A 25,922-nucleotide genomic window follows, 5' to 3' on the forward strand; every position below is an offset into this window, starting at 1 on the left:
TTGTAAAAACTCATCTAGTATACCTTACACATTTTACAGATGTGGAAACTGAGGTCCAGGTAATTTGCTCAGCCCCACCCCCCCAATAATAGGAAAGTAAGATGGTTTCTGGGGGGTCCAGACTCTCTGAATCCAGAGCCATTATTTCACCCCAAATCCCCTAGGTAACACCCAGATAAAACAATAGAATTGAACCCCGGCCCTCTGACTCTCAGTCCAGACTAATTTTCCCTATAGTCTACAGCCTTCCTTTCATGGAATCCAGCTCAGGCATTCAATGCCCACCCTGCGAAAATGGCGCTCTGCTTGTCTGGCTCAAGCCCACCTTTAGAATACTGACAGCCCTCTTGAAGTGAAGAATGGACTCCGGCCATTCTTCTCCTCCCAAGCTGGGGGAAGTGTGTTAATTTGGAGATTGATCACCACAGTTGAGGTGACTCAACATGGTCGGAGGGCCCACAGGCACAGATTTCTTTTCATTATTTTTACATAATTTGGCAATTGGCTGTGGGCTGTTTTGACCATTATTTTTTCATGCAACAGAAAAAACTATGCCCCAGGGCATGATTATTAAAATATGTTACCGTTCTATATTTAAATAGCAGAATGACTTTTGTGAGCCTTAAAGTCTTCCAAGGGAAATACTTATTGCTAGAGATGTAACTAAGATGTGGGCTTATCATGCCACAGCTTAGAAACAATAACTGCTCAGGGACTTAACTCTCCCCTTGATGGTGCAGTAGATTTGTGGGAGCAAGGGAAGAGTCTCTACAAGGCACAGTCGAGAGGATGGCGGACTTAGAACCAGGAAGACCTGGGTTCAAGTCCTGCTTCATGAGTGTTGTTGTGACTGTTTTTCAGATTGTTTTTAGTCATGTCTGACTCTTTGGGACCCCATTCAGGGTTTTCTTGGCAAAGATACTGCAGTGATCTGCCATTTCCTTGCCTATCCCCATTTTACTAGATTAGGAATTGAATTTACCTCCTGTCTAATATACACTTTTCTATCTTGTCTTTGAGACTAAGACAACTGTGCCAAATGCTTTGCTAAAATCAATCTACTGGGGGGTAGCTGGGTGGCTCAGTGGATGGAGAGCCAGGCCTATGGATGGGAGATGCTAGATTTAAATCTGGCTGCCAATACTTCCTAGCTGTGTGACCCTGGGCAAGTCACTTAACTCCCATTGCCTAGCTCTTACTGCCATTCTGCCCTGGAACTGACACACAGCATTGATTCTAAGATGGAAGGCAAGAGTCTTTAAAAAAATACAGAGAAAAAGATACAACAGTTCCTCTTGAGCTTCCCTTGTGGAGCTTGAAGACACAGATAAGCAAATTTGAAATATCTACAAGGCCAGTTTGGTGGAGGGGACACTAACAACTTGTTGGGGGGGGGGAGGATGCTGGAGTCTAGGAAAAGCCTCATGTAGGAAAGAGGAGGCACCTGAGATGAACCAGGAAGGGAACAATGGATACCAAGACTGGAGACGGGTCCTGATCAGAAAGACCCATCTCCCTGAATTCAAATATGGTCTTAGACACTTACTAGCTGTGTGACCCTGGGCAAGTCACTTGATCCTGTTTGCTTCAGGTTGTTCAACTTTAATGAACCAGAGAAGGAAATGGAAAGCTATTCCCAGTATTTTTGCCCAGAAAAACCCAAATGGGGTCATGAAGAGTTGGAAATAACCAAAAAACAACTGAAATTTGAATCTCTGTGTGGTCAGAAAACCTGGGTTTAGACTTGGTCCTCCATTAGATCTAAGGTCTTGGGAGTTTCCAGATCATTTCAGAGAAAACAAGAATGTTAAAGCTCCAAAGGGCTCAAAAAGCCAGAGTTAACAGTGTCCCCAAAGTCTTCCAGTCCAACTTCCTCAGTTTAAAGTTGAGGAAATTGAGAATTGCAAAAATGAATGACTTGCCCAAGGACACACAGGTGTCAGAGGCTTTTGAACACAGTTTTCTGATCACTAAGGCTCAAATTTCGGTTGTTGTTCAGTTGATTCCAATTCTCCGTGATCCCATTTGGGGTTTTCTTGGCAAAAATACTGGGAGTAGTTAGCCATTTCCTTCTCTGGTTCATTAAAGTTGAGGAAACTGAGGCAAACAGGGTTAAGTGCCTTGCCCAGGGTCACACAGCTAGTATGTGTCTCAGAGCAGATTTGAACTCAGGGAGATGAGTCTTTCTGACCCCGGGCTTAGCAGTCTATCACGAAGCCACCTAGCTGCCTTAAAACATTTTGTTTTAAAGACTGGCTCTCCCTTTCTTGGTCAGGCAGTGGCTACTCAGTGAGTCCAGTCCCACTCCTTATCTGCATGGGAGTTTAGACCCAGGCTGGTTCACCCTCCTTAGGCAACCTGCTTCCTTCCACAACCCTTGGGGCCCACCACATTGATGCCTAACGTAGTGTAGACATCCAATCAGGATGTTCAGGACCGGCAGGTCAGAATCCAGCGGTAGCCTCCTTGGATGCAGGGATTATAGGTGTGTGCCACTCAAAGAGGCCTTCACTTAGGTTTTATTTAAAAAAAAATTAAACCCTTCCCTTCTGTCTTAGAATCAATACTTAGTGTCATTTCCAAGGCAGAAGAGAACAGGCTAGGCAATGGGGAGTAAGTGACTTGCCCAGGATCATACGGCTAGGAAGTGTCTGAGGCCACATTTGAACCCAGGACCTCCCATCTCTAAACCTGATGTTCTATCTACTGCTCTACGTACCTGCAGCCCGGCCCTCACTTGTATGTTTTAGATATGAGAGGACAGAGGCCCTGAGAAGGCTGTTCATCCAGGGGCAGGTCCGACGTCCTGATGCTAGACCCACTGTTCTGCGTTGCAGGGTGATTTAAGCTTGGCAAAGACAAACCAGGTAGCTGGCTCATCAGGCCCCTGTTTTATTAAGCAGAGCTTGGATTGTTGCATAATTTTTAGCTTTATTATCTCAAATATAAAAGGGTGTTTTAAAACTTCACTGAACAGCAGATTGAATTTTTCAAAATATACTGTTGTTTCAGGTCCAACACACCCAGTGTCCCTATTGTGGAACCCCGGAACACCAGCTGGGGTTTTCTGTTCCTTTTCCCTTGCCTCCTGACAGGGATGCTTAGCAACCAGGCACTTCCTAGAGTAAATCAGCCCAGTTTCTGCAGTATCAAATCCTGGTTGCTCTCCCTTCACAGGAACAGGCTAGTGAGACAAAGTAAAGGAAAGAGGAGTCTCTCAATTCCTGGGACAGACAAGACTCAAGGGAGGATCCCCCTCTGCTGTCTGCTGCCCAATGACATTTAAGAGGCCCCTTGGCATTCTGGGTGGTGAAGAAAGCCAAAGATGATTGACCTAAATTTCTAGTGGTTAAAGAGGTGCAAATGTGAACTCATTTGTAGGCAGATTCTCTGCAGAGAGACAGACAGACAGACAGAGACACACAGAGAATGAGAGAGACAGACAGAGAGACAGAGAAGGGGGAGAGACAGAGAGAGAGACAGAGAGGTGGAGGGAGAGAGAGAAACAGAGACAGGGAGGGGAGAGAGAGAGAGAGAGAGAGAAAGAGACAGGGAGGGGAGAGAGAGAGAGAGAGAAAGAGACAGGGAGGGGAGAGAGAGAGAGAGAAAGAGACAGGGAGGGGAGAGAGAGAGAGAAAGAGACAGGGAGGGGAGAGAGAGAAAGAAAGACAGAGTCAGAGAGGGGAAGGGAGAGACAGAGAGAGACAGAGACAGAGACAGAGGGGAAGGAGAAAGACATAAAACAGAGAAGGGCAAAGACTGGAAGAGAGAGGGAAACAGAGAGCAATGTGAGGAACAAGGGAGTAAAAGATCTCAGATATTTACTCACAGCTGAAAAAAAGAAAAGGAAGGTCATTGGACTGCTTCATGGAGGCAATCTGGTCCTCTTTCCCAATCCAGAAAAATATAACTCACCCAAATCACTCTGATTTCCCCACTATGTCGACACCACCCAACAGAGGCTGAAGCTACTGACGAGAATCATTTCCAGATTTCCAGGGTCCCCAGAGACTGCAGGACCCCAGAAATGCTGATATTCAAAGCTGATGTTCACTTTTAACATTTCCAAAAAAACAGTTTCCTCATGGATTGATACACACCATTCATTCAAAAGCTGGTCATTTCATCTCCAGTTAGAAAGCAGAGCAATGGGTCTTAGAGAGGATATTCACAAGGTGCCAGGACCTACTAAAGGATTTAAAAGGGAGGATTAAAAGAGAATTTTTCTCCCTTTCCTACTAGCTAACCTCTACGGGTTGCTGTAAGGAAGTACAAAATTCTGATTACCCAAAGTTCTGGGCACTACAGTCTAGGACTTTGTGGGATCAGTGATTCTGGAACCATGTTCATTGGCAGAAATGGCTATTGCCCCATCATGCTCAGTTTCGAAAAGGCTTTTTCACATCCAATTTCTATAGGCTCTTCGCAGTAATCATGTGAGTCCAAACGTACAGCCTCTTTTTTGCAAAGTGGGAAACTGAGGCCCAAAGCATGACTTTGAAGGTGCTTCATGATGACTCATTCTTCCCAAGTGATAGGTTATAAAAGTATATGGTCATGAAGAGTCAGATAAAGTTATCAGAGTGAATTATATGTATTAACTGTGCCCATGGAAGAGTTAACCTACACCTAGGTTTCCTCAACTGTAAAAATGGGAATAATAATAATACATGTAAAATGGTCTCAAATAAATAATCTACTGGATAACTGGATAAGCTTACCTCCAGCATAGAGGTTATATAGGACATCCTAAAAGTCCTAGTGATATCTTAAGATTTAATAGCTAGGGGACTTGGTGGATGGAGAACTTGGCCTGGAGAAGAAGGTCCTGAATTTAAATTCCTAGCTGTGTGACCCTGGGCAAGTCACTTAACCCCCATTGCCTAGCCCTTACCTCTCTTCTGCCTTGGAACCAAATACATAGTACCAATGCTAAGGCAGAAGATTAAGGTTTTTATTTTAAAAAATTAATAGATTTTAACTGGTTAAAACTAAGACTTTTGGGATGCTCTTCTATACTCCTGAGCTTGCATCTGTTACTAAGGCACAGTCAGACTGTTCTACAAACTACAGCATCATCTCTCAGCTAATACTGAGAAATGAAATGGCATGTCCAAAGTCATAATCACTGAAAAAGCCAGAACTTGAACCCAGGCCTATCTTCTAATGCAATAATGATGATGATAAAGTAGCATTTAGACGTATCTCTTTAAGGTCTGAAAGTGCCTTCTAAGAGCTTTCTCAATCGATCCTGGCAACAACTTTGTAAGTTGAGTACTCTTATTACTCCCATTTTACAGATGAGGAAACTCAGTCTAAAAGATATGAAGTGACTTGCCCAAGGTCACTCAACTATTAAATTGTCTGAGAAAGGATTTGAACTCAGATCTTCTTGACTTCAAGTCCAACATTATATCCCCTGAGCCACTCAGCTACAAATTCCAAAGCTCTGGATGGTTCAAAAACCTACGAATCATAACTGTAAATGGGTGACCTAGCCAGGAAAAGGGAGCCCCCTCTGGAAGTCTGTTTTCTAAATAGTTCTGGTTCCTTAGTCATCATGTCTGTCAAAGCCTTTCTTAATTATTTTGTTTCTTAATGTTTCTTTTCCTATGGAACATCTGAAGTTCAGATGAAATCTGCCCTAAAAGACATTGACTTGCATTCCCCTGCCCCATCCCTAGATTGATTCCTATTCTTGCTATTTCCTGTTCACATTTCCTTGATATTATTTCCACCCTCCGAGGGTCCTGGACACCTAGCAAATTGACTTCATCTGCAAATTTAATTAGTGGACTCTTTAGCCCTCTTCTTCTGGATCATTAATGGCGACAATGAAACTTGAGCTCCTCTGGAAAAAAAGCCTTCTTATTTGGAAAACTTGAATAGATATGTCCCATTTCTTTAGAATTCTGGAACTGAAAGGAACATGGCTGGGACACAGTAAGAGTTCTCTGTCATTAAATAGGGGGTGCACTCAATTCACACCTCTTCTGAGCTAGCTCTCAGACATAATTTTAGCTCCATATTGATTGAAGAGCTCCAGTCAACGTTGATTATCCCTAACAACATGTGGCCATGAGTCTGGGATTTAGAATGTTAGAACTAGAGAAACCTTAGAACTCATTAAGCCTAACCCACTCACTTTTTAGAGTTGGGGATTTATAGATTCAGAGAGGTTAAATGAATTGCCTAAGGTCACACAGCTATCTTTAGAAGCCACTATAAACCCTTTGTCACCTTGTTTTTCCATCTTCGCCTGCTTGCCACAGTTCATTTCAGTTTGCTCAAAGAAAATGCCTATCAAATGCTGTACCATTCTAGGCACTGTAGAGTTTATAAAGAACTTTGCATGTATTATCTCATTTGACACTTCGGGCTGATTTGGAAAACCTCCAGTGTTGGGTTTAGCTCATAATAGAAAGGAACAGAACAGACTAGATTTGGGACAGGATAGTACAAAGAAGAGCAGAGCAGAAAAGGAGAACATGGTAGGATAGGATGGGATGGAATGGAATGGGGCAGAATAATTTATGATGGGTTGGGATAGAATATGATGGGATGGGATAGAAACTGAAGGGATAGGATGGAATGGGATAGAATATGATGGAATAGATGGGATAGAATAGGATATGAAAGGACAGGATAGGAGGGGATGGGATGGGATGAGATAGGATGGTATGTAATAGGACAGGAGAGGATGGATGGGATAGGATAGAATGGGATAGGAAAGGATTGGATAGGATGGAGTATGATAGGAAGGAATAGGACAGGATAGGATGATATGGGATAGGATAGGATGGGATGGAATGGAATGGGGCAGAATAATTTATGATGGGTTGGGATAGAATATGATGGGATGGGATAGAAACTGAAGGGATAGGATGGAATGGGATAGAATATGATGGAATAGATGGGATAGAATAGAACAGGAACTGAAGGGATAGGATGGGATGGGATAGAATAGGATATGAAAGGACAGGATAGGAGGGAATGGGATGGGATGAGATAGGATGGTATGTAATAGGACAGGAGAGGATGGATGGGATAGGATAGAATGGGATAGGAAAGGATTGGATAGGATGGAGTGTGATAGGAAGGAATAGGACAGGATAGGATGATATGGGATAGGATAGGATGGGATGGAATGGAATGGGGCAGAATAGTTTATGATGGGATGGGATAGAATAGGAACTGAAAGGATAGGATGGAATGGGATAGAATAGGATATGAAAGAACAGGATAAGAGGGGATGGGATGGGATGAGATAGGATGGTATGTAATAGGACAGAAGAGGATGGATGGGATAGGATAGAATGGGATAGGAGAGTATAGGATAGGATGGAGTATGATAGGAAGGAATAGGACAGGATAGGATGATATGGGATAGAATGGAATGGTTTGGGATAGGATGGGATGGTATAAGATAGGATGGATGGGAAGGATTGAGATAGGATAGAATAAGATAGGATTGAATGGAATAAAAACAGAACCTAATAGAATGGGATAGTTATTTTTTAATAGCTTGAAGGTACCTTATAGATCACCTGGTCTAACTGTGTCATTTGATACATGAAGAAGTTGAGGCTTAAAGGATAAACATCTTCTATAAACAAGTTAGTGGCAGAATTGGAACTTGAACCTAGGCTTCCTGATGCTCGGTCCAGTGTTTTTTTAACATCATTCCAAGCTGTTTCATCAGTGTTGCAGAGACAGTGTAAATGGACCCATTTATGCTTATAGATGTAGAAAGGCAAAGTGACTTTTTGAAGCTTAATGACCCTCTCCTAAAGGTCCAAAATGGGTATGTTACAAAATGAAGGCAGCACATGCTCATGTAGAAAATGAATCGTGGCATTTTCTGTTTTTTAGGGCATGGTGCTAGCGATTATTGTCTTCCAATTTGAGATTAAATGTACTGTCTTTCTGTTGAAATAGAATACTTGAAAATATGAAACCTATTGAGTATTTATGTCTGGTATAGAAACTATCATATTAAGGTGTGCATTTTTGTAAAGTAAAAGCAAATGTCAAACACCTTCCAAAAAGAAAATAAAGCACAGATTCGAAGGATGCTTGCATTTTCAGTTTGCATGGGAATTAAATGTATTTCCAATGCAGTATTTGTGCATTTGAAATATGGATGATACAAAAAACAGTAGTCCTTGTCTCCCTCATCCCTCTTGTAGAAATTAGGAACCTGTTTCCAGATAGCAGAAAGCTCTGCTTCTCTCACAATTTTCTTTCTGCCTTGATGTCAATGTTGCTCCCTCTCCCTTTCTGTCCCTCATTCCTCATCCTTCTCCCTCTTTTCCCATGTCCTCTTGGTCTCATGTCTTCTTCTTTAATAGCTATTATATCATCATTTGCTTGATTTTGTAGAATAGTTTTATGTTCTCTATTCTTAATTTTAAAAGCAAAGTGAGAAACTTAAATGATGATTTCCTCTCTCTCCTCAAAAGAATAAAAAATAAAATGCATTTTACTTCTGATTGTCCATCACCTTTTAAGTACATATTAGAAATGATCTGGTGTGTGTGTGTGTGTGTGTGTGTGTGTGTGTGTGTGTGTGTGTGTGTGTGTGTGTGTAAGTATACAAAAGGAGGCTTGTTCTCACTCTAGGCTCCCAGAGGTTCTATTTCACCTACCTTGTAAGGCATTGTTTTACATCTCTTTGTATCTGCTACAGTACCTTGCACATAGTAAGCACCCAATAAATTTTTATTGAATGCATGAATAAATCAGTAACTTTTAATGTCCTAGGAGTTTAGAGCTGCCAATCCACCTCCTGGTTGCAGGGTGGGAAGGCAGGCCACCCGTTAGACTTGTCAGCTCCATTTTCTTGGGGAGGGACCCCCTGATACCATGCTTTCTGCCCAAAGATGCCCCATCTTGGCAGATGGTGCCTCACTGGAACAAAAAGGAATGCGTGCCTTGCTATAAATGTTGTAAAATGTTGTTATAAAATGTTGACAAAGCATGGCTATAAAGTCTATCGACAATGTGAAAATTAGTGTACTGTGTCCATGTTGAGTTTTGTTATTGGTCATTTTTTTTCTCTTAAAAGAATTTAAGGGTCCTTCTTGGCTCATCAAAAGAATGTTGTTTCAAAATAGCCTGGGGGGTGGGGTGGAGGAGAGGGACTTATTTGTTAAGGCCTAACTCCCTTTTTTTTTTCAGTTTTAAAGGGCTTTTGCTATTTGAGCTGTCCTAATAAGGAAAGCAGCCCTTTCTTAAAAACAAAAACAAACAAATAACCAAGAACCTCCAGGAGGTTGGGAATAGGGATGTCAACCAAGGCACATATTAGCCATAACACAGATGGATATCTTTTAAAACGTTTTATTGAGCTTTTTGTTTTCATTGTCAGATATTATGTAGGCATTGCCCCATAGCTGCAGCCCACCACGCCAGGAAGCAGGAGGCGTATCTGCTTCAATATTAGTCTTCTGAACTTGGCATGGATCAAGGCATTGACCAAAGCTCCAAATCCTTTTCAGTTTCATAGAGATGGAGCTGGAGAGAACCTTAGGGGCCAGCTGGGCCAAAGCCCTCATTTTGCAGTGTCTCCCTGGACTTAGAGTGTTCAGGGACTAGGAAGCTAGGTGACACAGACGATAGAGCACTGGCCTGGGAGGCATGAAGTCTTGACTTTGAACCTGCTTAAGACACTTATTACCTATGTGATCTTGGACAAGTCATTTCTTCATCTATAAAATGGGATAATTCTATCTTCCTTGGACAAGTCATTTGACTTCTTTCTGCCTCAGTTTCTTCATTTGTAAAATGGGAATAATTCTATCTACCCCAAAGGATTGTTGTGAGGATCAAATAAAATAACATTATCTCAATTTTTTTCTTTATACATGTTTAAAGTGCTATGTGAATATACTTGTTATCTTGTATACTCTCTCTCTGAGGAGAACAGAGTGGTCTCTGGTCCCAGTTCTCTGCTTCCCTTCTTGGCAGGAATACCTTGGAGAAGGGGAGGGGAGAAGAGATAAGAGGACAGTGCCCTCACTATATGTGGACCCATACGTGGGGCCCATAGACCTGTCCTTGCATTTTGACTATATTCCCTTCTTAGACAGTTAATTTCTTTTTGGTGGATGGTGGAGAAACAGTCATAGCCTATGTACTTTAGGGCTCCTCGGGCAGTGAAATTGGAGTTTGAATTAGGCGAAGGCATTCTGGGTTTGGAGACAGAAAACCTAGGTTTAAATTCTAACTCTACTCTTGACTCATATGTCACCTTGGGTAAGCCACTTCACCATGGCCTCCTTTAAAAATTTTTTAAACCCTTACCTTCCATCTTAGAATCAATACTGTATATTGGTTCCAAGGCAGAAGAGTGGTAAGGGCTAGGCAATGGAGGTCAAGTGACTTGTCCAGGGTCACACAGCTAGGAAGTGTTTGAGGTCATATTTGAACTCAGGACTTCCCATCTCTAGGACTGGCTCTATCCAGTGAGCCATCCTGCTGCCCTCCTATTGCCTCCTTTTTGAGATTGCCTTCCACTTATACTGTATAGCTTTTATGCATGCATTATGACATTTTGATAGCTGACCAGGACATGAACTAGGTTTTTGTCTTTTTTTGTATCCCAGTTCTTAGTGCAGTGTCTTACATATTTAAGTGCTTAATAAATGTGTGTTGCCTGATTGGTTGACAATATCTTTGGACTTTAATTGCCTAATTCTATAAATTTCCTTCCTTCCTTCCTTCCTTCCTTCCTTCCTTCCTTCCTTCCTTCCTTCCTTCCTTCCTTCCTTCCTTCCTTCCTTCTTTCCTTCCTTCCTTCCAAAAACCCTTACCTTCTGCTTTAGTATCAGTTCTAAGACTGAAGAGGCAATTGAGATTAAGTGGCTTGCTCAGTATCACACAGCTAAGAATTATTTGAGGCCAAATTTGAACCCAGGCCCTTCCAACTCCATGACTAGTGCTCTATCTACACTGCTACCTAGTTGCTCCTTCCATTTTGTTTCAAGGTTTAGTTTAAGGACCATTTTTGGAATGAGGCATCTCTTGAGCCCCAAATGCCAGTCTTTTTTCCCCAAGTCAGAATTTACCTTTTGGTAAATATATTGTGCATGCTGTAAAAATGGATTCCTCAGTCTCCCCTAAATTTTAATCTTTACAATGCTTTATATCCTTCCTTCCTTCCTTCCTTCCTTCCTTCCTTCCTTCCATCCTTCCTCCCTTCCTCCCTCTCTTCCTTTCTTCTTCCCTCTAGTCCTTCCTTTCTTTCTTCCTTCCTCCTTTCCTCCCTCCCTTCCTTCCTCTCTTTTCTTTTTCTTTCTTTCTCTCTTTCTTTTCATCTATCTATCTATCTATCTATCTATCTATCTATCTATCTATCTATCATCTTTCTGCCTATCTTTCTGTCTGTCTATTTACCTAACACCACAATTTGACTGCCCAGTAGGTTATAAAATATGTCGATGCTTATAGACTGAATTTTTATTTTCAGAGTCCACCAAGCAGAAATTAACTTCTTTTTGGAAGGGGCAAGAAAAAGGAAACAATGAAAACAGTGATGACTCTCACATTCCACATGTGGGTCAGTCTTAAGACCAAGGTGATGGCTGCTGGGAGAGAGGGAATATCTCCTAGGAAACATTGCTCACATTCCTGGGCTGGGGACATCCTTCCTAGTCTTGATGGCACTTCCAAAAGTCCAATCTAGAAGACCATCAAAAAGCGCCAAGCTGCCTTCCCATCCACGGCTTAGGAAAGGCAAGATAGCTAACAAAGGGAGCAGGTCCTGGCCTATATAAACAGGATGTAACTGAATGGGGTGAGGGGAAGGAAATCATCCACCATAGACTAACATGCTAGAATCATCCACAGAAAACAGCGGCAAAGTCCCCCTCCCAAGAATGCTGTTAGTCAGCTTTCCTGGAGGGATCAGGGCCAGAAAGAGATCACAGCATTGTGGTTTGGAGTGGGACACTTTAGTAGCTGCTACCCTTTACTGAGTTCAGTTCAATTCAACAGTAATTCAGTATGATACAATTTAGCACTATACGCACTTATTAAGTAACAGTTATGTGCCAGGTACTGTGCTAGACACACAAAGGCAAAAACAGTCTCCGTCCTCAAGGAGCTGACCTTTTACTGGGAGAAATAAGCACACAGATAAATAAGTGTATGCAAAGGAATGGGCAAGGGGTGGCAGCTAGCAGCACAGTGGATAGAGTACTGGACCTGGAATCATGAAGATTCATCTCCTGAGTTTAAATCTAGCCTCAGCTAAAGCTACCAGCTCTGTGATCCTGGGCAAGTCACTTCACCCTCTTTGCCTCAGTTTCCTCATCTGTAAAATGAGCTGGAGAAGGAAATGGCCAACTAGTTGTGTGATGCTGGGAAAGTCACTTCACTCTTTTTTCCTCGGTTTCCTAATCTGTAAAATGAGCTGGAGAAGGAAATGTCCAACTAGTTGTGTGATGCTGGGAAAGTCACTTCACTCTTTTTTCCTCAGTTTCCTCATCTAAAATGAGCTAGAGAAGGAAATGTCCAACTAGTTGTGTGATGCTGGACAGGTCACTTCACTCTTTTTGCCTCAGTTTCCTCATCTGTAAAATGAGCTGGAGAAAGAAATGGAAAGCCATTGCAGTACCTTTGCCAAGAAAACCCCAAATTGGGGATGACTGAAATGACTGAATCACAACAACAGTGGAGTTAAGAATGTGGGAATTAAAAGAAGGTTTCTTGTAGGAACAGAGACTGAAGCTGAGTGTTGAAGGGAGCCAGGGTTTCCAAGAGGGACAGATAAGGAAGGAGAACATTTCAGGCATGGAGGACAGACCATTCAAAGGCACACGGGCAGGAGATGGGATGTCAGAGGATCAGAGATACTGAAGTAGAAGGAACTTTACAGTACAACCCCTTCATTTTACAGATGAGGAAACTGAAACCCAGGGTTAAGTGACTTGAAAGGTAGTAAGGATGGAGGCTGGATTTGAACGCAAATTCTCTAACTCAGAGCCAGTGAGATTTATGGTGAGATTCAGATGATGAGTTTGTGAGGGTGAGTAATGTGTAATTGGCCTGGAGATATAGACTGGAGCCTAGTAAAAGTCAAACAGACATATTTACACAATATCTTTGAGGTGATAGGGAGCCACTGAATCTTCCTGTCCCTGGGAGTGACCCAATTAGAATTAGAAAAAAAAATTTTTTTTAATTAGAAAAAAAATGGAGAGAAACTGAAGGAAGGGTGACTAATGTGACGGCCATTACAACACTCCAGGGAGCAGTCTTGAGATCCAGATGAGGATGATTGTGGTGTGAGTGGAAACCAAACAGACCTCAGCTCTCTGAGAGCCAATGGGCTTCTCCTTGCATCTATGACCAATCTATCCAGTATCATAGAGGACAGGCAACGTGGCAAGATTTTTTTTTAAACCCCTTACCTTCCATGTTAGAATTGATACTGCATATTGGTTCCAATGCAGAAGAGTACAGTACAGGCTAGGCAATGGGGGTTAAGTGACTTGTCCAGGGTCACACGGGAAGTATCTGAAGTCATATTTGATCCCAGGACTTCCTGTCTCCAGGCCTGGCTCTCTATCCAGTGAGCCACCCAGCTGCTCCCAAGAATGGGTTTTGAGTTAGAAGAATTGAGTTCAAGTCCTGTCTCTGCCCATTATTACATATGTATGTATGTATTATAAATACTTTGTGTCTTTGCATCAGTTTCTTAGCCATAAAATGGCGATAACCACACATTTTGCTTCTCAATTTTATAGTATGCTTATAAGGAAAAATGCTTTGGAGGTCATAAGATGCAACAGAGATGTGAGTTATTGTCAACAATCCTTGTCTAGGAGGAACACGCATCCAGCCTTCTGCTGGAGGAGGCTCTCTTTATGGTTAAAGTGTTCCAATTTTTGGAAAAAGAGAGAAAGCATATTGAGCAGTCATCCACTTTGTCAACTGAGGACCAGGAGGAGTTGGGGTGGGATTTGAAACATTAGTCCAGATGCTCCATTTCAGGAGGGATCATCTTTATTGCAGTGGACTAGTTCAAGTGTGAGCCCCCATAGACACACAGCACTTTGGACAGGGCTCCTATCCTAGCCTCTAGGGACCATTCCCCTCTCAGCACACTCATACCTCCTGGGAATTATTAATGGAAGTGGGGAAGACCCACGAGGGCTCCTCTATGCAAAGTGCCTGGTTAGGATCATTTCAGGAACAATGCTATTAGTCACCCTGGCAGAGAGCATCATGACCCAAGATGCCTGGGTTGAAGGGCTGATGGGAAAGTTTTGCTTAGAACAGAGATGCTTGAAATTTTACTCCGATCTAGAGCTCAATGTTTGACCTGTACAAAATATTTGAAATCTACTGAATTGAATAAAAGGATTAATAAATGAAAAAACATTTATTAATCACTTACTAAGCAGCTAGTGGTGCAGTGGATAGAGCATTGGGCTTCAAGTCAAGAAGACTCATCTTTATGAGTTCAAATCTGGCCTCAGACACCTACTCACTATGTGACTCTGGGCAAGTCACTTAACCCTGTTTGCCTCAGTTTCCTCATCTGTAAAATGAGCTGGAGAAGGAAATGGAAAACCATTCTAGTATCTTTATAAAAAAAACTTGAGTGAGGTCGCAGAGAGTTAGACATAAGTAAAAACAACAAAAATCACTATGCCACACACTGTGCTAATAGCTAGGGATTAAAATGGAAAAATCCCAACAGTCCCTGCTCTCAAGAAGCTTACATTCTAACTAGGGCAGACAATATATACGATAAAGTTTAGCTAAAGTGAAGACACAAGAGAGCAATGGTGGAGAATTGATTTGAACTTACCTTTGAAGGCCTTGAATTGGTGATTATTTGCTTTCAAGGCTCATAGGATGGTAGATTTAGAACCTTCAAAGTTATTCATTCCACCTCTCTAATTTTACAGACCTCGAGGAATTAAGTCATTTTCTCCAAGTCACAAAAAAGAAGTGACAGTATCAAGATCTGAAACCAGGTCATTTGACATCAAACATAATGCCCTTCTTTCTCGCTGTACCACAGTGCCTCTTATGAAGGCTTTGCTTCTTTCAACAGAAAGGATTCATGGAAGATCTGCAGTATGTCCTAAAGTGCAGGGAAGGAGATGCGCAAAGTACATTTCAAACCTGGTTCCATTGACCCTCAACCCCCAAAAAGAACTTTATGAGCCCCCGTGACATAAAATAAGATACCTGATGCTGACTACTTTAGGGGAAAGTAGATCAAACTGGTTTGGAAAGTCTTTGAAGACATCAGACTACATCTGTGACGGTTCCCATATGTGGTGCATTTAACTTTCTTTTTTTTAAAAACATAACAGCTTGGAGATGATACTTTGCTTTGACAGGGAACTGTGAAAATGTGCCATTTCTCCTGAGCCAAACTCATTGCACCCCATCCAAACACTATTTATTAAATGCCTCCTGGGCAGCACATGGCACAGTCTAGGGTGCTGGGTTGTGTGAGTCCTGGCCTCAGGATATTTAAAGACAACAGACAAACTTAGTTCTGCACTAAACTGCAGACAGGCAAACCCTGCTCACTGTTCTGGCCCTAAATGCCTTGTTGGAAGAGAAAGGCAAAGGCTTTCAAATTTCTACCCCTTCCATAAGCCAGCTCGAATCTGAGCCTTCTTCCTTACACAGGGCCTGGTGGTGCATCTGAGGTGTGACCACATACAATCTGGATTCCTCAAGCTGGGAACTAGATGGTGGCATCCCTCCCCTCCTACGTTCCATGTTATACTCCAATTATTTTTTCCCCAAAAGGTGGATGTTCAGTGATCTGGGCTATCTGACTTACATCGGTCATAGTAATGTTGAGATTTGGAGCAGAATTCTCTACCAAAATCTCCAAAGAAATATTTTAGAGTTACAACATACTTGGAGATTAGAGAAATTCTCTCTCCTACAAGGCAGTTTATAGATATTAATTAAAGAGGGAAAGCTTCAAGTGAAAAGGAAGAAGGGTCACCCATTGATCTAAATTCATACTAAGGTGTAAGTGACTTCTTTTTCCATGGGGAGATTTGAATGGAAAGAAGGAAGGAGAACACAGGAGGGGGCAGGTCATCCAGGCAAAAGATTCAGAAAGCAGTCTTGAGGTTTTAGAATTTAAAACTAGAAGGGACCCTGGAGATTAGTGGTAGAATAGAAAGAACATTGGTCTTGGAACTAGAAGATCTGGGTTCAAATCGCACCTCTGAGGATCATTACCTGTTTTATTTTGGGAAGCACTTTCACCTCTCTGGGGCTATTTCCTTAATATATCAGATGAGGGAGTTTGGGCTTAATGGATCCTTTTCAGCTGTCACTCTCTGACTCTATGAGCATCTAGATCATCCTGGCCCTTTTAGGAGACACTGACGAAATTGAGAAATTGTCCCAAGGTCACACAGAAAGGAGTCAGCAGAGCTGAGATTCAAGCAGAGAAATCTTCTCATTCTTCTCACTCCACTACTCCCACTTGCCCAGTACATTCTCAGTCCAAAGAATCCTAGAATTGAAGAGTTGGTCTTGGTGGCAATCTAAACCAACCAACCAACAGCAGAAAAAAGAATTCTTTTATTGATATATTTGACCAAAGGCCATCCAGCCTTTTATGAAGACCTCTGATGAGGGAGAATATCCACAACTTCCCGTTTTCTTTAGGTAGGACAATTTCCCTTTATAGCAAACCTAAATATATTTCTCTGGAACGTCTATCCATTTCTTCTTTCTGGAGCTAAGCAGAAAAAGGCTAATAGCTTTTTTTGCATGATAATTATTAGTTTTTTGGGAACACTTCACAGATTTGCATGTCATCCTTGTGCAGAGGCCATGCTAATATTCTATCATTCCAATTTTAGTATATGTGCTGCTGAAGCGAGCACAGCATGACAATTCTTCAAAAACTTTATAGTTATCTAATCCCTAACCCCCTGAGCCTTCTCTTCAACAGGGTAATCATCCCCTTCCATCAAGCAATGTGCATATGACATGAACTCAAGACCCTTTAACATGCTGATTGTCCTTCCATGGATGTTCTCCAGCTCATCCATGGCCTTTCTGAAATGTAGTGTTTTGATGTGAGCAGAATACAACAGGGGTGTCTCCCTTCTCCACCCCTTCGCCAGTTCTTCACCCTTTCCAGCTCTAGCTCTGAAAATAGCAATCACTCAATACTCCTGGAAAATATATATATCAATCATTCATCCTGCAGTTCCACTCACCCCCCCTCACCGCTCTGATTTCCTTGGCCACCATTCTCTTTTATATTGTTTTCTTCTATTGGAATGTAAACTCTTTGAGAGCTGGTGCTCCTAATGCAAATATTAATAATATGGAAATAATTCTTGATCATGTAAAACCCAGTAGAATTGCTCATTGACTATGGGAGGAGGGTTGGGGAGAAGAGGAAAGAACATGAATCATGTAACCATGGAAAAATATTCTAAATCAATAAATTAAATACAAATTTTCAAGTAAAAAAAATAAAGGTGCAGCCAATTCTTAAAAAAACAAAAAGAATTGGTGCTATCTCACTTGCTTGTATTTGAATCCCTTACCCTTATAATGGTGCTGGGAAAACATAGGAAGTGCTTAATAAATATGTTCTTTTTTCATTCATTCATTCATTCATTTTCATCCACCCATCCAACCATTCATCCATTTATTCTTTCATCCATTCATCCAGTCATCCATCTACTCATTCATTCATTCATGAAGAGTAGAGTACAGGGGCACTATTAGTGCTTTATTCCTGTAGGCTCTGCCTCTCAATGACCAAAGTCACTTGCTTCACTATTTTGCCAGGGCCAATCCCAATGGGTTTGTGAAATACATTAGTCACCATGCAATCTATTCCCTTTGCCAACTCAGGCTCCACAGGCACCAGAACCATACAAGCCAAACTGAATACTTTGGTTCAGCCTGTGACAATAAAGGGAACCTGCTTCTTCCCCCTTTCTCATCTCTGGTCTGCTACAGACCTGCAAACACTTCAGCTCCCCTCCCACTGCCAAAGAAGGGCTCCATTCAGCTTTAAAAGTGGTTTTCACTGTAATTGCCCTTTAATGTTATGAAAGCATTTTTCCTCTTGCACCAGGCTTTGTCTAAATTTTTAAACAAGGACTAATTTACAGACCCAAACTACTTGGCAAATTCTCCTGAAGTTTTCATCGAAAAATCTCCGGCTCCCTATAGGCTCTGAGCATGTTGAAAGACCGCTTTGTTATGGGCGCCAAATCCAACGAAAATTGTTCTATAGACAAAGAGCCCCCCTTTCAGTGGAACACAGAGAGCCCATATGCATGTCCATGGGTTGCAGGAGTGCCATAGAATCCTAATGCCCCAGGAAGTGCTCTCTGGAGCCAAGACCTACCCCTGAGAGCCTGACTTGGTCGGGAATAGGAAGGCAGAAATGCTTCCCCACCAAGAGGGTCACAAGACTTTGGAGAAGGACAATTGGCATTTCTAGATGGACCTACTGCTGGCCATCTTGAAGGGAAGGTTGTCCCCCCTCTTTCTGACACCCACAGCCATTTATCAGAAGACCATTTATTAGAAGGGGGGCACAGACAGTATAGGGAACCCAAATAAATTGGATATACCCAGAAGTCACAGAGGATATACTCATGAGAATTGGCTTCGGTGCCAGTCTCCCATTCCCAGAGTGTATTAACAGACCTATTTAGGAGATAACTCTTTGGTATTGATTTGGAGAGTTGATCCAACATGGATTATGCAAGGGGATATACAGAACAGCTCCAGAGATAGCATTCAATTCAGTACAATTCAATTCAACAAACATCTTTTAAACTCTTATTATGTCCTGGACATTGGGGAATTCAAAGACTGAAAAAAAATTAACCGATCAACAAGCATTTATTATGCACCTCATGGGCCAGGCACTATGCTAGGAACTGGGGATAAAAAGATTTTTTTTTAAAAAAGCAACCCACCAGCAAACATTTATTAAGCGATTATTATATATCAGGAGTGGACATTCTAATAGGAGAAAATGATATGTAAACAATGCCTCTATTAGAGAGGCAATCATGGTAAAAATGAATAGAGAGCTGGCCTCAAAGTCAGGAAGATTTGGGTTTGAGTTTTGCCTCTGACAAATTCTGGTTCTTTGACAATTAACCTCTTAGTGCCCTATGCAACCAAGACTATAAACCATGGAGAAGCTGTCAATTTGCACTGGAGGAAGGGATTTCCTCACCTGAGAGTTCAATGTCAATGAAACCACAGGACCAGTATATATTCCTACACAAAATAATTTCAGGAAGGATAGAGACATCCTGAAAGGCTTCAAGCAGCAAGGGGGCATCTGAGCCATACTTTGAAACGAGCTCGGGAACTCAGGAGATGGAGGTTGAGGGAGGCTATCCCCTGCATGGAGGCCTACTTGCACAGGCACTAAAGTGGGCAATGGATGCTACTCCTAGGGAGATGGATGCCATATAGCAGTTATTGGACAGTTTTGATTGTCACAGTCTGCACATAATAGTGATTACTTTAGAGGAATTAGCCAGAAGATCTGAGTTCTACTCCAGGTTTGGATGGTCTCCTGTGTGATGTTAGAAAAATTGCTTCCCCTCCTATGACTTTCCATTTCTCCCTTTGTGAAATTGTGGTGACAGAATCTACTCTCTTCACTGAAAATGCTACTATGAGGTTCAGATAAGGGGATATGTTGGGGGGGTGTATATATATATATACATATATACAAATGAGTCTTTGTTATTAGACAGTCTGGATGATGGCTAGAATAATTTTCATTTTCATTTCTACTTGGGAACTCAGAAACTAAAATCGTATGAATTTAAATAATGCTATCTGGAAAGGAGAGTTGGTGAATGGCAGGAAAACTTCCTATTAGTTCTTCAATGATGTATCCAGAGATCATGTTAGAAATAGGACAATGGGGGTGTCCATGATGCCCGTACATACATCAAATGATCTTTGCCTGCATTTTTCAGTTTCGTCCAGGTTCACTCTGGAGAAAAGTTTCATTCTTGGATATTTGCAGCTTTAATTGTGGCTGTTCAGGGTGCTAGAATAGCTAGAATGCATGGGATGGGTCTGAATCCTGGCATCACTATTCACTGCCTGGGTGATCTTGGGCAATGATAACATGAAAAGCTAACATTTATGTAGCTCTTATTTTTTATACTATTCTAGGCTCATTTTATTTCATATTATGAATATCACCATATTATTTCAATTGGTTCTCAAAATGCTAGGAAGTAGAGGATATTATTACCTCCTTTTCTTTTCAGAAGAGAAAACTGAGGCTCAGAGAAATTAAAGTAACTTGCCCATGGTCATTCAGCTAGAATGGTGGGATTTAAAACTAGTGGCAGAGACAAAATTCAATCATTCAACAAGGATTTTTAAAAATTAAATAAACCAACCCTTACCTTTTGTCTTAGAACTGATACCAAGTATCATTTTCAAGGCAGAAGAAAGGTAAGGGCTAGGTAATTAAAGTGACTTGCCCAGGATCACACATCTAGAAAGCATCTTAATCCGGATTTGAACACAGGACCTTTCAACAAGGATTTTTAAAGCAAGTATTCACTCACTATTAGCTAGACACTGTGCTAAACTCTGGGAAATTGTGCTAAGCTCAGGTCTCCTGGCTCCAAACCACCTAAATGTCTCTACTATACTATGATAACCTAGAAGAAACATCATCCTGCCTAGTAGAAAAGTTCCTGGGATCTCTTTCCTCACTCCCCCCATTAATTGCTGAAAGCATGCTGACATCTAAAACAGATTGAAATTTGACATAATTACATTTTAAAACTCTGCTTTTAGCGTTTTCCAATCTCAGCCACAAAAAACCTCTCTTGTCAAAATAATTTCAAATGTGGATTCCCTCCCCAAAAAAGATTGATGGCATTTGATTGAAAATCTTTTTTTCCCCATTGCTAATTATGAGTAAAGAATCTTTGGGGCTTTGTGGTCCCATAGCATTGACTTCTGTAAGTGATGAGTTGGGTCTTCTTGCTTTTAAACACTTTCCATTCGCAGAGAAGAAGGAAATTGCTTTCACCATTTTAATTATCAAAGAAACATTGTATTGAGAAGGTATAGCAAATGACTTAACTATGGGACAGAGACTGCTTTGTAATCAGGGAGAGATCTAGGATATTGGGGAGTCCTGCCTTTTATTCTATTTCCTTGCCAGGCTAATTACTGGTAATGCTCTCTGAATTGTGAATAGAAGCTTAAAGGAATTCAAGATAGGCAGAAAACATGCCTGGGTGGGGGGCAAAGAGTAGAAAAGGCTGACAACATGGGCTTGTATCTAGAATCTAACTTCTGTAATGACTGCCATCTGCATCACATCACCGGCTCTCCAGGTGTGGGCCAAGAGCATCCTCTGGGTGAGGCAATCTGGCTTCTCGGAGAATGGAAGCGGTGACAAGATGATAATGTCTAGACTTTGGTTTCTGGCACAAACTTACAGTTTTGTAATTTCTTTACAATATTTAATAAACATACACATACACAGACGCTCAGCAGGACTCACTCCAAATGGTCTTCTCTGAATTCTTCAGCTCGGCCAGGTTGGTGTTTCAAGTGAGAGTAACGTCGTTCTCTCTGTTCTGGTTGGCTTTTTCTGTGATGTCAAGTAGAGCCATAACTAGGATTGGCTAACTGGGGCTTTGACTCAGGATGCTGAGTGATAGAAGCTGCAGTTAGAGGATCATTGATCTCGAGATGGAAAGGCCCTCAGAAGTCATCTGGTTCAAATCTTTTATTTACAGATAGAGAAACGGGGCCCAAAGAGATTATGATGACTTCCTCAGGGACATCCCAGAGGAATATATTTTATTAACTATTTTTTGGGAGAACCAGGATTTGAACTCAGGTCTTCTGACTCCAAATACAGGACTCTGAGCAATTTAGAAACAAAACTTAGCACTTAGTCTGAAAGAAGAATTAGTTTCCAGATGAAGGTTTAGGATGAGCTTCTTCCCTACCAGACCCTGAGTAAGTGTCTGAGATCAAATTTGAATTCAAGATCTTTCAATATGACCCTCCATATACCTATTCTATGACTTCAAATTGGTGCTCTCTCCTTCCTGGAATGTCTCCTCCCCTTACCTCTGCCTCAGTTCTCCTCACTTCCTTCAAGTGTCAGTTCAAATCCTGCCTTCTACAGTAGACCTTTCCCAGTCCTCCCAGCTACTGGTACCTTCCCCTCTGAGATTACCTTGCATCTATTCTGTATATATCTTGAATGTACAGTCATTTACATATTGCACTTCATGGAGACAAAGGATGGTTTTTCCCTTTCTTTGGATTCCCAGTACTCAGCACAGCTCCTGGCAGATCATCAGAGCTTACAAAATGCTTGTTGATTGACTGTATAATTTAGTAAGCTGCTTAGGAAGGGGTCTTTATTTTTGGTCTCGGTATAGCCAGCACCCAGCACAATGCCTAGTGCATTTGTTGATAGATTGGTTGATAGATGCTTGTGGACTTTGATTTATAGGAGGAAAAGGATGTGCTTTGCCATTAGGTATTCCTGGTGGCAGGTGTGAGTGATTCAATGGGCAGATATGAGAAGCAAAAGGATCATAAAACTTTAAGCAGGAAAATACTTCTAGTCTAATTCAACAAAATATAATAGGTACTCACGAAAGACTTGTTCATTGTTCCAGCCCCCTAATTTTTACAGAAGGGGGAACACAGAAATCTAAAAATTATCAAACAAGATAATAATTTAAAGAGCTTACCATAGTGCCTGGGTACAGTAGGTACTTAATAAATGCTCATTTCCTCCTCCTCTTCCCCCAAACAGGAGATTACTTGCCCAAGGTTACATAGAAAATAATAGATTTTTATAGAATAGAAAATAGAAAAAAATAGAATAGAAAATACATAGAAAATAGAAGAGTTGAGATTTGAAGCAAGATCCTCTGATTCTACAAGTGTTCCTTCTACCTGCAACCCCTCTGCCTCAGTAGGTGAGCTGGCCTCACTGGAAAAGGAGGCAGGATCAGGAGAAGCACAAAGAAAAAGATGAATGAGGAGGTAGTTTCTGGAGTCAACTGAAAATTCTCCTTTATAGGTTATTAGTTGCTTCACTTTCTGGTTTTTCTGTCTCCAAACTGACCTTGTGGCTTTCTCCGAAGGACCTGACATTGAGGATTAGTTTTTAAAAAGAAAAAAAAAACCCAACAACTTGTTCTGAGTTGCTTAGCATAGGAAATATATTCCAGCAATTTTAATTAACTCAATTAACACGGAATACCCAGAGGGCTTTTGGCATAGAACCAGACTCCTTCGACTGATCCTTGTGGCGGCATGATATCGGCATGATATCTAGGCTCTTTCCCCTCCTGATTACCAATCTGGACATTTTCCAGCTTACCCAGATCCTCTCTCAAATATGGTACCCAAACTCGGGGGCAAAGGACAGCTCCTTCTTTCAGAATGCTCTGTTTTCTCAAGAGGCCAATATCCCACTAACTATTTTAGCTATCCTGTAGTACCAAATACTGCGTAAGAAGTTCATCAAAACCTTCTCATCTGTTTTCTAATACAAACTGCCCTCTAGCCATGCCTCCAGCATCTTGTATTTATGAGGATGATTTGGGGGGCCCGAATGTAAAATTTAATGTCTATTCTTATTAAATTTCAAACCTGGTCTCAGCCACTTACTAGCTTTGTGACCCTGGGAAAGTCACTTAACCCTCTTTGCCTCAGTTTCCTTTTATGTAAAATGAGCTGGAGAAGGAAACGGTAAAACACTTTGGCATATTTAGCAGGAAAATTCAAAATGGAGTCATGAAGACTCAGATTCAACTGGAAAAAACTGAACCTAACCTTTTGAGATAGGTCTTTTTGGATCCTGATTCTAAAGTAACTTGAACTATTTTATCCTAATTGGGCCTCCTGCTCCCAGCCACATCCCTTACCAATATATTCTTCAAGCAATGGGCAAATTAATATTCTCAAGACATTTATAAGGTCATGTGCTCTCTGCTGCTAAACCATTCCCTTGTTTTCTTGCTTCCTTCAAAGGGGAGCCTCAGACATGAGCTTCATTAAAACAGAGGATCTAAGGGGGCAGCTGGGTAGCTCAGTGGATTGAGAACCAGCCCTAGAGACGGGAGGTCCTAGGTTCAAATCTGGCCTCAAGACTGTTCCCAGCTGTGTGACCCTGGGCAAGTCACTTGACCCCCATTGCCTAGCCCTTACCACTCTTCTGCCTTGAAGCCAATACTCAGTATTGACTCCAAGACGGAAGGTAAGGGTTTAAAAAAAAAACAAAAAAAACAGGATCTAATTGTCCAGGAAAATTGTAATAGTGGTCAGTGGATCCTGGTGAAGAGCTATTACTTTTCTCCCCCTACCCCAAAACCCTTACCTTCTGTCTTAGAATCAGCATACTAAGAACTGGTTCCAAAGCAGAAGAGTGAGGGCTAGACAGTGGGGAATAGGTGACTTGCCCAGGTTCACACAGCTAGAAAGTATCTAAGGCCAGATTTAAACTCAGGATCCTCCTTCTCCCAGCTTGGGTTTCTATCCACTGACCCATCAAGACACCCACTGGAGAGCTATTTCTTATCTTCAGGTCATTTATCCCAGAGTCCCTGGTTTGGCTCCAGTTTCTTTTGGCATCTTTTCTCATTGACATCCCCCCCCCCCCCCATTCTCTGTTTGGTTTCCATTAGCTTACAGTGAATGACTTGGGTGATGGTGATCCAGTCTTCAGGGATCATCTGTACCTGATAATAGTACATTTGTCTGGGAATGCCAATGAGGAGGAGGAGGTCAAGACACTGAGTGAATCATTCAAGTCCAGCTTCTCCAGAAGCCCTGGTCATTGACATGGTCTTTTCCGAGTAAACAAAGGCACATGTATGTCCAATGAGATGTGGTAAAGGGGAAGCTTGCCAAGTAACAGTAAGATCATGCATGTGTTTGGAGGACAAAAAGAAAAAAGGGGAAGAGCAACACCCCAGTTGTTAGTGTCTTTCCTCACTAATGTACATTTGTTTACTCATAGTGTACTTATTCTTACCTCCCCCCAATGAATTTTAAGCTCTTTTTTCTTTTGTCTTTGAATCCTCAATAGGTAATACAGTCCCAGATACACAGTAAGTCATGCTTAATCAAAAACTGCCTCCCATCTCCTGGGCCAAAACACACCTCTGTCAATCTCTTTCAAACACCATTTGTTGCCTTCTCAGAGACTGCAAACTTGCTAGCTATCCTGGGTCAAAGGCAAATCTTGGACGTGTTCTGAAGCCTTCTTATTGGATTCCCACATACCTCTGCCCATGATTCATTGTGATATATTGTCTTAGAGAAGCAGAAACACACGAGTCCATGGAGGACCTGCAGATAGATGGCAATAATCCCATCTAGGTTTTGGGAGAACCACCAGAGTATGGCATGCATCATCATCATCATCATCATCATCATCATCATCACCACCAACATCATCATCAACATCATCCTAATTAACACTATAAGGCTTGCTAATTTTGTCTCATATGATCTTTACAACAATCCTAAGAGATAATATTATTCCCATTTTACAGAAAAGGAAACAGAGGCAGAAAAAGTTAACTGACTTGTGCAGGGTCATGCCATTAGAAGGCATATGAGTCTGGATTTGAACTCAGTCTTCCTAGATTCATGTCCAAAAGTGCTACCTACTTGCTTGTTCCATAATTGAATCTCATTCCATACAGATCAACACTGTAAGAAAAGACTGATTTAGTCGCAGAAAGATTGGCACAGAATCAGTCAAGCATCTGAGACTAGGATTGTGACTCCAAGATGCCCAGGCCCAGCACTAATACTAGAGATTAGGCGACTTTAACAGATAGGTGAATGTGTATACATGTGTGTGTGTGTGTGTGTGTGTGTATTCATGTGCTAGGAACAAA

General features: G+C 41.6%; 1 protein-coding gene and 1 non-coding gene across 3 annotated transcripts in view; both read right to left on the reverse strand.

The window, feature by feature from the left end:
- Positions 1-25,922, reverse strand: part of KAZN (kazrin, periplakin interacting protein) — a 1,589,619-nt gene that overhangs the window by 583,376 nt on the left and 980,321 nt on the right. The window lies entirely within an intron of this gene.
- LOC130454122 (U6 spliceosomal RNA) lies at positions 16,784-16,886 on the reverse strand. Its single transcript, XR_008911806.1, has one exon. It is a non-coding gene; the product is annotated as a U6 spliceosomal RNA (small nuclear RNA).

This window comes from Monodelphis domestica, chromosome 4, assembly GCF_027887165.1.
Source record: "Monodelphis domestica isolate mMonDom1 chromosome 4, mMonDom1.pri, whole genome shotgun sequence".
NCBI lineage: Eukaryota > Metazoa > Chordata > Mammalia > Didelphimorphia > Didelphidae > Monodelphis > Monodelphis domestica.